The sequence below is a fragment of the Mytilus californianus genome, unplaced genomic scaffold, assembly GCF_021869535.1.
Source record: "Mytilus californianus isolate M0D057914Y unplaced genomic scaffold, xbMytCali1.0.p SCAF_8, whole genome shotgun sequence".
Taxonomy (NCBI): Eukaryota; Metazoa; Mollusca; class Bivalvia; order Mytilida; family Mytilidae; genus Mytilus; species Mytilus californianus.
In genome coordinates, this window is record NW_026262734.1 from 26,008,962 (window position 1) to 26,019,967 (window position 11,006).

The 11,006-nt window shown below is 32.8% G+C and overlaps 1 long non-coding RNA gene across 1 annotated transcript; it reads left to right on the forward strand.

Annotated features, from left to right (window-relative positions):
* The first annotated feature begins 1,468 nt into the window (after nucleotides 1-1,468).
* Nucleotides 1,469-8,956, forward strand: LOC127711927 (uncharacterized). Its single transcript, XR_007986913.1, has 4 exons — nucleotides 1,469-1,595; nucleotides 3,456-3,538; nucleotides 6,281-6,374; nucleotides 8,779-8,956. It is a non-coding gene; the product is annotated as an uncharacterized LOC127711927 (long non-coding RNA).
* Nucleotides 8,957-11,006: the final 2,050 nt, after the last annotated feature.

The window sequence follows — 11,006 nt, forward strand, 5'->3', positions numbered from 1 at the left end:
TGTGTTTATTTCCGATGCAAAGACCCTATGAGTGAATCAATATTAATACCAAAATATGCAATCCTTAATAACTTGACAACGGTATCGTAACTATATCCTTTCCGAATAAGTCTGTTTAAAGATTTGGTTAGCTTTTGAGGTGAATGCCGACATTATAGTGCTTTGTACAGAATATTACCATAAAATATTGGATGTGAAATACCTGAACGTATAAGATGTCTGCATGTTGATTTATATTTACGAATGATGCCCTTGTACCGATGATAAAATTAAGTAAATGTTTTGACTAGTTTGTGATATCGAAAACCCTGATGTAATAATTTTTCAGTAATACAGAGATTTCTTTCGTTGAAATCAAATACGTTGTTACATACACGAGCGAACCGAACAAGTTGAGATATATAAACACCATAAGATGGTGACAAAGGAACCGCACCATCTAAAAATGGATAATTAACAATAGGAAATGAAAAATCATCTCTTTTATCATAAATTTTGGTATTAAGCTTCCCGTTAAAGATATAGATATCAAGATCAAGGAAAGGGCAGTGTTCATTGTTAGTATTAGTTTTATTTAAAGTCAGTTCGGTAGGATAGTTGTTTTCGTAGTGGTTAATAGGGAAAAATTATTACAAAATCCGGTTCACAATTGCATATATAAACGTGTAAATAATTCAAATAAAGAAACATTTCCCTATTTAACAATTTAAGGTAAGATAAACGTTGTGTTTCACTGTTTAATCAGAATTTTGTTCCCATCTTTTTTTATATATGACATGTGTGATATGAGCTGTATTTCACTGTCAAAACCTGTTCAGATTCCAAATATTATTGCTTTTCAAATTATCATCTTGCCCTTTTGCCTTTTCATTATATCAGCATTTTCTAAAACAATGCAATGTTTAAAAAATGTATCCACACATTAATTGCACATCTGACCAAACATTTCAAATTTTATTTGAACATTTTTTAGTATTAATATCTGTCAATAAATCTTATACAAAAGTTATGCCATGTCGACAAGATCTTCAACACTTTTTGGGTTGTTGTTGGTTCTTGTCTCGTAGATTTGATATATTCTCCTTAAATCTGCTTTCATTTCATTGTATTCCCCTCATTGATTTACAAAATATTAACATCGCTGAAATACTGTCGCCTTAATTTGCTAATTTTGTTACGGTACTGGTGAGATGATTATATTTTGTAATTACTATTCAATTGCGTATCATGTGCATTATTTATATATCATATGTGTCAATCACAGAACATTTAAAACGTCTTCTATGTCTACTGTAAACAACAAAAATCATTACTAACCGAAACATAATAGTTTTAGTCTTTATTATATTTTCAAATGTCTCGGATATTCTTTATTACATGTTTGTAAAACATGTTTCAAGAGACGTATATAATTTTAAATGGCAGTCTATATGTACAACATACATTGGTCAAAACGATTTATTTCAGAATAACCATGAAGCGTATAACGATAGTGACCATTGTTTGTGTTGTGCTGATAAATTTCATTTCCGAGGCCTACGGATGTTGATGTGTTCCTGGAACAGATAAAGACAGGTTCTGTACCGCTACATTTGGTAATATCCGTTTATATTTGCAGATGTAAATAAAGGCAACAGTAGTATACTGCTGTTCAATAGTCATAATTGTCATGCAAAAATAAATCCGGGTAACAAACTAAAACCGAAGGAAGCACATCAACTATCAGAGGAAAACAACGGAACAACTGAAACACTGAACTATTACAAAATCAAACGCCAAAATGAATAGAAACGGACTGTCTGATAACAACTGCCATATTCCTAGTTTTATGGCTAGCCAAACCTCCCGCCTATATGTCAATGTAACCGCTAAAATGACAACACTGCGTGACAGGAATACAACACAAACAAACGCAAGAACACTCAGCACAGAGAAATACATAAATAAATAATATAATAGTACATTGAAACATGTAAACTGCAGAAAAACAACGGACACCTTCCATGATTTTACGAAAGCACACCAGGACACCACAAACGAAATATAAACTACGCTTCACATGAATTGATCAACGTCACAAAAAGTGACGTATTTTTTGTGACGTTTACATTATCACAGGTAAATTTCTGAAAATAAAATAGATCTGTTTTATTTATAGACACGTACAAGAATTGGGATTGAGTTTGTTATAAATAAGATTTCGATTTTATGAATTTCTCAATTTTCACATATATTAAATATCTATAATTGTAAAAGACACTACATACCAATAATTCAATTGGAAAACGGAATTCCATAATACTTAATTTGTATCTTTCCAATATAACGGTCGTCTTATGAATTATACTTACTACTTGTACACTGGTTCAATACAAGATAATTATGTCTGAAAAACTGTAAAATCACGGTATTTATTTTCATTTTGGGGCAAACCAGCAAAGTTGACATTAGATCAATTCGGCTATTCTGCTTAAGTACCTTATGGTCAGAACGCATCTTAAGTTTCATCGTATTAATGCTTTCCGGGGTTTCCAATGTCTATTTTTCAATTTTTAAATCACGGTTCTGATAATAATAATTATTACAGTTTTGTTGTTCCATTTACCTTAAATTCCATGTTGAATTGAGTTACAACTTTATTATAATGAAAATTAAACAGAAAAAGAATAAAGATAAATCAATGACAATGCTTTATCTATATTCAAAAGTAAAATCACAAAAATACTGAACTCCGAGGAAAATTCAAAAAGTAAAGTCCCTAATCAAATGGCAAAATTAAAAGCGAATGGATAACAACTGTCATATTCCTGACTTGGTACAGGCATTTTCTTATGTAGAAAACGGTGGATTGAAATTGGTTTTATAGCTAGCTAAACCTCTCACTTGTATGACAGTCGTATCAAATTCCAAATGTCAATGTCATCTTGTTTTATCAACACAAAACATTAAGGATGTATTTAGATCCGGTTAATGGATTTTTTTCAGATGTTCGGGCTCCTTAGTTTTTTCCTACGATACAGGATAAAATATTTTTCCCCTTAACACCAATTTTTTTTTCATATAAGACTTCAATACCTCATAAAAGGTCATTTACCAAAATTTAAGCAGATTCTAGATTTCTTTTCTTTCTATTTGAGATCCAAATAATACCAATGCAAATATAAGGTAAAAGTCCGAGTCAGCCTTTTTCCCGCCATTTAAAAAGAAATAAGTATTTCGAAAAGGAGCTCCATTACCTATTAATATATTTAGCTTATTTTGTTCCTTAACTAATGCTCTTCTGACTCATGGTATCAATTTTAAATTCTAGATTTTTTTAATTTTACCGAAGTACATCCTTAAGTTGCCTTGTATTTCTCACGATTGCTATTTCTTCCATGCAGTTTTATCTACTAGTATATACAAACAGTACAGGATTTGGCTGCCATCATTTAATAAGCTATTATATTTTAAAGTTTCACGAGGTAAAGTCATTGGCATCAAGTCTCTCAACGGACGTCAAATTGAATACACAGTGGCAGTGAATTATAATTTCAGGGTAATAAATAATATGATTAGTAAAATATGATTTAACAGTTGGATTAGAGAGGTTTTTATAAGTGTAAATTCCACGCAGAAAAATATTATATTTAAATATTAAGGCGATTGTTAGGGTAAAGGAATTTGTAAATAAAAGATAATCATCAATCTTTCAATCAATATCCTTCAAATGTTCACCAAGCATAGTCTCTAAACTATTTTGAATTTTGTCATTTTGTTTTACCCATTAAAAAAAGTATAACAAAAATATCGAAATTCAAGGCAAATTCAAAGAGAGTAAATCCATAAAAACCGACAAAATCAAACACTAACAACAGTACATATGAAAAACAGCTGCCATTTTCCTGACCTGGTGCAGGCATTTTCCGAAGAAAATGGTTTGTTTAACCTGGTTTTATAGCTAGCTAAATCTCCAACTAGTATGACAGTTGCTTATTGTTCCGTTATATTGACAAAATTGGGTGAGCAACACAAACAGACATAATAGGTTAATGTAAGAATAAGATGAACAACACAACTGACTCAAAAATTTAAACAAACATACAGCTAAATCTAACAAAGACGCCGACAAAAAAGTTGTAGACAGTGAATTTGACAATGACGTCAACATTTTTTTTTTTTTTTTGTCGTTGATAGAACAAACCGTATATAGTGTTCACATTCTCGATAAAGTGAATATTAAGTAAATACAAATACAAATACAAGGGTTTACAAAATAAAAAAATAACAATGCAAACACCCTTTGTATCCGAATCGCGCCTCAGGACTTACTTGCACCATGAATAACCAAAGTAAAAAAGAAAAAAAAAACGGAGGCGGGATGCATACCGAGTCACGTAAAAATTCAGACGACCAAATGAAACATAATAGCTCAAAGATAAATAAAAGGAAAACTAAAAAAAATTAAAAAGATACACAACTTTAGCACCTAGAATATATAATTCAAGACCATCTTGTATTATTTGTGAAGTAGACACGGAATATTTATCTATTATTTCTTGGTATTTACCAATGAACATTTTGTGAAAAAGGAAGAGACGTTCCTTTGACAAAACCCTGGCTCACTAATTATTTTGCTCAGACAGCGATGACGTTTATACAAAGTCAGCGTAGCAGCTGCAAGCTCTTGAATATCGTATGCGTTGAGAATTGTATACTCCATACGCGGGTGAAGTTGGTATATTGCTGCTAAGGTGAGGAAAAGGTTAGGTTTGTCATAGATTCTGGTACTGAGATTCAAATCACATTTTTGTTTTAAATCGCTACACTTCAAAAACCTAAAATTTATGTTCTTGATAATATTTTATCTCATAAATATTATGTTAAAGTCGGTATGACATTTGTTTGATAATTTTGTGGTTCAGATTACTTTCTGTTATGTTTAAGATGTCATTGAAAGGTTGAAAACAAACATAACAGTCGAAGGGGGAGACAACTACGCACAACAATTGTGTTTGTATTCGGGGCAATGCTTACAGGTTTATGTATTGTCATATACAACAGTTAGAATATATTTATCATATAACGCCATCAAGTCGCTTCCTTGAAATCAAAACAGTTAAAAAAACCAAAACGGACATGCTTTATAAGACGCATATACACCTGTGGGGCATTTGATTCCAAAAAATATAAGGACTGTCCTCTCTTCTATGAGTATTTATTTCCAAGAAACAAATTAAAATAAAAAAAAACTAAATGCTGAGCAACACGAACCCCACCAAAACTGGGGGTTATCTCGGGTGCTCTAGAAGGGTAAGCAGATCCTGCTCCACATGTGACACCCGTCGTACAAACCCGGTGGTAAGTCTTATTCGGTAGGTCACATTCGGGAAAACTAGACGGGATTGTAGTTACGACAATTGGAACATATATGTTGTCATCTTTGAAACGGATATTCCATAGCGGTTAAGCAACTCGTGATGACGTCCGTAAAATTTACGATGGGACAAATTCAACTTCACCAATTGGATTACTTGATCTAATAGCTTTCTTGTGAGCAAGGAACTCTCTATCAAGGAAATCATGATAGGAAATACAAGCCCTGGAATATCGTATCAACTGGGAGATATATACTCCGTATGCAGGTGCTGCTGGAATGTTGCTACATAGAAATGGAAAGTTCACAATTGGGAAGCTGAAATCAACTCTTTTGTCGTAAAGTTTTGTTTTCAACCGATCCTCATTGTCAATTTCTAGATGAAAGTCAAGATATCAGGCAGACTTAATTGTATCTGTTGTATCCCTTATCTCAAGTTCGATGGGATAAATGCGTTCAACATAGTCACCAAATTTTGAATTATTTGGTGAAAGAACATCATCTATATAGCGGTATCAATTTTACTGCATAGATGCTTTTCGACAATTTATTTCTTTTCAGTGATGCTTGAGGTCAAAATATTCGAAATCCAAAACCTAATTGAAACCTTGAAGAGCTGAAAAAACAAAAAAAGACCAAAAGTAAACGTGTAAAAAGAAAAACATATTTATGCGTGATGGAAATGGATTTATTATTCTAAAAATGATTTTGACATATAAATTGCGGCATATTTCAATAAAAAAATATGCAAATTTTTGGCAAACACCGAAATACTGCAAACAGTAGATATAATATCCAGGGATGAAAATTAAACTTTTCGAGATACAAATCAAAAGTAATGATAGTGTTAAGTAACAAGTCGATTCTAAATTGAAAGAAACATTCATACCTTATCGATATTTTCATATCTTATTTATGTTACAGATCAAGGTTCCGAATACACTTAAAGTTCGTTCTAACAGAAGTTCAGCTGCGTGTTGAGTAAATTTAGATAAAGGTGTTGAATATTTGATATCAGGTGAGTAATTCGATTAAATTCCAGCTCTGGAATGTAGTGCTCTGTTTTCTGTCAATGGAATGTTTATCGAATTTTCCACATGAACTTCATATCAGAATCAGAGTTTCATGTAATGTGCTCAAAAACCTTTTGTTCACCGAATGATTATAGCGGTCGTACAAAAAGTAAGCAATCGATTAAAGTTCACATGTGTTTTGTTATCGAATATTTATTATTTGCACTTGGCAAACAATAAAGGACCTGGTTTATATTGCTGATATTTATAAAATGTAAACTATGTAAACTATGCCTATATGAAAAATAGAGGTCATGATTCTGAACTTAAATATGACCCTTATCAACATTTAAAATCGTTAATCATCATACAATAGCTCAGTAATGTAGTTTGACTGTCGTGTCGTTGCAAGTTGACACTTTTGTTGTGTTTTAAGGACAACAGTTATTTCACTAAGTCTGGCAGTCGTTTATTTATTTGTTTTCGTTAGTTGTCTCCATGTCTTAGATTAAAACAGAAATCACAAAAAGCATGACAAAATGTGTAATAGGTTAAACGAAAATCCCAACGGCTTCATTTATGCTTATACAATCAACTCAAAAACAAAAATAGCTGACAGCAACCAACGAAAACCAGTGAATTATAGCCTCTTCCAACCTGATACGCTAGTTTTACAGTACAACGTAAGAACGACCTGTAAAAATCTGTTCGAAAGGGCATAACACGAATCACAAAAAAAAATCAACCACATAAGAAAAAGGCAGGAGTATCACATTTTCCAAAAGCGCGTTCATCCCAAAATACAAGTAATAGTTAAATCATGTCTTCTTATACTACAATATCAATCAGTACACATCCAACGGATTAACTGTAAAAACGTCATAAACCGTCTGAGAAACGCAATAAAATGTGATTGATTGGTGGATTGATTGTTGATTGCTAAACGTCCAGTGGCAATTATGTTATACATGTTCAGGGCCCGAACAAATACAATAGGTAGGCCCTGTAAAAGAGGCCGTCCGGGATGAGGGTCGGTAATTTGCACTTCAAAATGAGGGTAAATTAAATCTTGACAGAAATGGTGCCTTGCTACATGATGTCTACGGACCCCATAGAAATTTGTTGCAAGGGTTCTTAACGTGTATAGAACTTGGTACTCTCTTTACATGGGGCACGGATTAAACGTCCACATTTTTACCGGACCATATTTCTATTCCCCAACCAACCTTGGGGGACTGGGGGAACAATACCATGTGATAAAAGTATCAAGTGTATATAGAAAATTACATGTTTCATTTTTTAAATGTAGTTCAATTACTAAATTTCGCAGCTGAAAGTATGTAAAACAAATAATACTAAAATGAAGGTAGAACCAAATGATGATGATAACAACAGGGATAAGGGTTCGGAAGGGGGTCTATAAACCCGTTACATATACTAATATGATACCAGACCAGTCGATACCTAACGCTGATTTTACGATCAAGGATCAGTCAACGAGTTGTTGCTTGTGAGTTGTTTTTTTTTTTTTTTTTGCTTCATACTTATCAGATGAGTCAAGCCATGTCCAACTGATTTTTTGCGCTTATTTATATTGGTTGTGCTGTGACAATAGTTATCAAAAGTACTAGGCTTATAACTTTTATACAACACTGTTCAAAGTAAAGGGGAGACTTTTGAGGTTATAAATATAGATTCTACCACTGCATCGAGTGTGATACGATATTTATCCACTCGAGACAGTTAAATTTTCAAATTTAAAACGCGAGGCTCGCCGAGCGTTTTAAATATTTAAAATTTAACTGTCGAGAGTGTATAAATATGGTATTACACGAGATTTGGTGGTGGAATCTGTTTCTCTAATGATTTTCAAACAATACGCAGGCAAATGTATTCCTTCTTTTCGAATGATCTGCAAAAAGATGTGTTCTTTCTATGTGACGTCATCAGGCATGGTCGCCTTTTTTCATGCCGTCACAATAGGAAATTCAGAGGAAAGCAAGAAAATTCGACGTCATAATCGGATTTTAACCAATGAAGAACTGAGATCAAACGAACCACACGTTGATTAAATTTTTTTTATACAATGGGTGCACAAAGGGATAAATTGACGAAGAATTAGAGAAACATATTTAACCCTGTCATATTTTGTATGTGCCTGATCCGAGTCAGGAGCCTGCAATTTAGTGGTTGTGTTGTGTTGCTCTCTATCATATCTATTTTTCGTATATTGATTGTCATAAATAAGACCAATGATTTTTCCGTTTGAATTGTTTTCCATTTTGTCATGTCGAGGCCTTTTGCGACTATTCAGTATGGGTTTTGCTCTATGTTAAAGACTCTACTATAAAGAAACACGACAGAACAAGTAACATAAATGTATAATTGCATAATTTGTTCAAATTTCAGGAACTGTAAGGAAGTCCAAATACGGAGTAACATACCGAACAAATAGTTGCCTGTGGAATCAGAAATGGCAAAATATAAGCTATGATATACGAAAAAAACTCTTAAGTGGACAATTCAATAATTGTTAGTCGTAATATCGGTAAAAGTGGTTTCGGTCAACTGCTATGATAACTTATAACACAATATATGCAAAATAAATGAATAATTCAAAACAAAAATGTTACTGTATGCATTATTTGTCAAATTTAAGTGTTAAATTGTTGATGTCATTTGATATAATATAACAGGTTACTCCGATCATTCGTAGGTTTTTTTTTCTATCTTGTCAATTTTGTTGATTTAAAGTTATCATTAACCTGTCAGCTCTGAGGTTCGATGATCAAGGCCTGTTAGTGGAGAGGTGTTTTGACTACGATAATAATTGACAAGGATAGCAAATTTTAAATTCCTGGTGATTTTCTCCGGGTAATTCAGAGTTTTCCACATAAAACAATTATCCGGTATATTGATAATTAAATGATAGACAGTCAAATAAGAGTACAAAACAGGACACAGAGTAAATGTATGGCACCGTTAACCCGAAAAAACACAACTGAAGCCAGGTGGTTAATGCTCTTTTTACTTTTTCTTTAAGTAAAAATTCGGGTATCTGTTGATATTTCATATTGTATATACTGTGGATTCACTCTCGTGGATGAAGGATTTTTTGTATTTGGTGGATATTTGATTTCCTTGTTTTACGAAATGGATATAAGAAGATGTGGTATGAGTGCCAATTAGACAACAAGTCCCAATTTGTAAAAGAAAACTATTATTTTTCATAATAATGAATCCACAGTACTATATTATACTTCATTTGCCGACTACTTCAATTCCATTATACATTGTCCATTTAAAACAATTCCATGTGTCTGAGAGCTGGTCGTTAATACAGGTCAAATACAAAAAAAGGCGGTTCACAGAATTTTTACCGGTCTTAATACAGGATTGTAACTTCCGGTTAAAAATGGTGCAGAAAATGGATGTGTGTTTTACGAGAATTATTAGATTTCAACATGTATGTTGTAGAGATGTTGTTGTTTGAGTATATACAATTATGGATAGTAGAAAGTGTCAATATCCAGATTTGTGAACAGATAAAGATTATTTCTCTGAGCCTGAGGGTGCAGTTCGAAGTGAGAGAAATTTGTAAGGTTGACAATCTTGGATATGCACCGCTTCCAATGGGCACATTTGTTTAACTATACCAACGGGCCATTGAAAATACGTGTCTCTTGTACATGCATTACTGTAGCAACAAATAATTTGTCACAACACTTACGTTAAGAATTATTTGTGACTTAAAATGTACAACTAATGAAGACTCTTTCTGTAAAGTGTTGGTGGCCCTGAAAACGGCTGTTATCCTCGGCATCAGATGGATTTCAAATACTTGTTTCTTCTTCACTCCAGTCCACGGAACAATTCTTACCTTGACGTTTCCATTTTGTTTACATTCGTCAGTGTCGTCATTTTGATGGGAGATAACTCGTATAAGAATCGAGAGACTCAAAGGTGTTTTTTTGTCGGTGAATAAAGGGGTAATGCATCGCACATTATTATTTTTTAAGGTTGTTCGACATTCCTTGCATTAAAATGATAATTAACCCAAAAAGTTCATATTGATCATGTATGAGTCTTCCTACAGTCGTGTTTATCCATCAGTCAGCTTTTGGTGGTTATATTTTAAAAGTTATTAGTTAATAAAGATGTCAGTAAATGGGTGTTTTCATATAACTTCTGTATTATGTCCTTGTGCAGTCGTACTGGGTCTCGATCAGCTGTATTTGCCCTCTACCACCCCTCGAGCCAATACAGCTAACCTCGACCTAATACGACTGTACTTAAACATAATACAGGATTAATATGAAAACACCCATTTAATAACAATATAGTGTTATATTAAAATACAATAAACATAATACAAATTAATTAATCCTTTACATTCACATTGGTTTCGGACACAAGTAAATTTGTAATAGTAGAATTTCAAATATAAGTTAATATTGACAATGAAAGATCTCCCTCGAATGTAAACAGCCCTTCTAGTGAAGTGATATTTTATTGTCAATGTTAACCTATATTGATCTACAAAACGCCCAATTTATTAGTAAAACATAGCAAAAAATCCCCTACAAAGGACGATTCTAAATTGAATTGTAATGATATGATAGATAAACAGTAGTCAG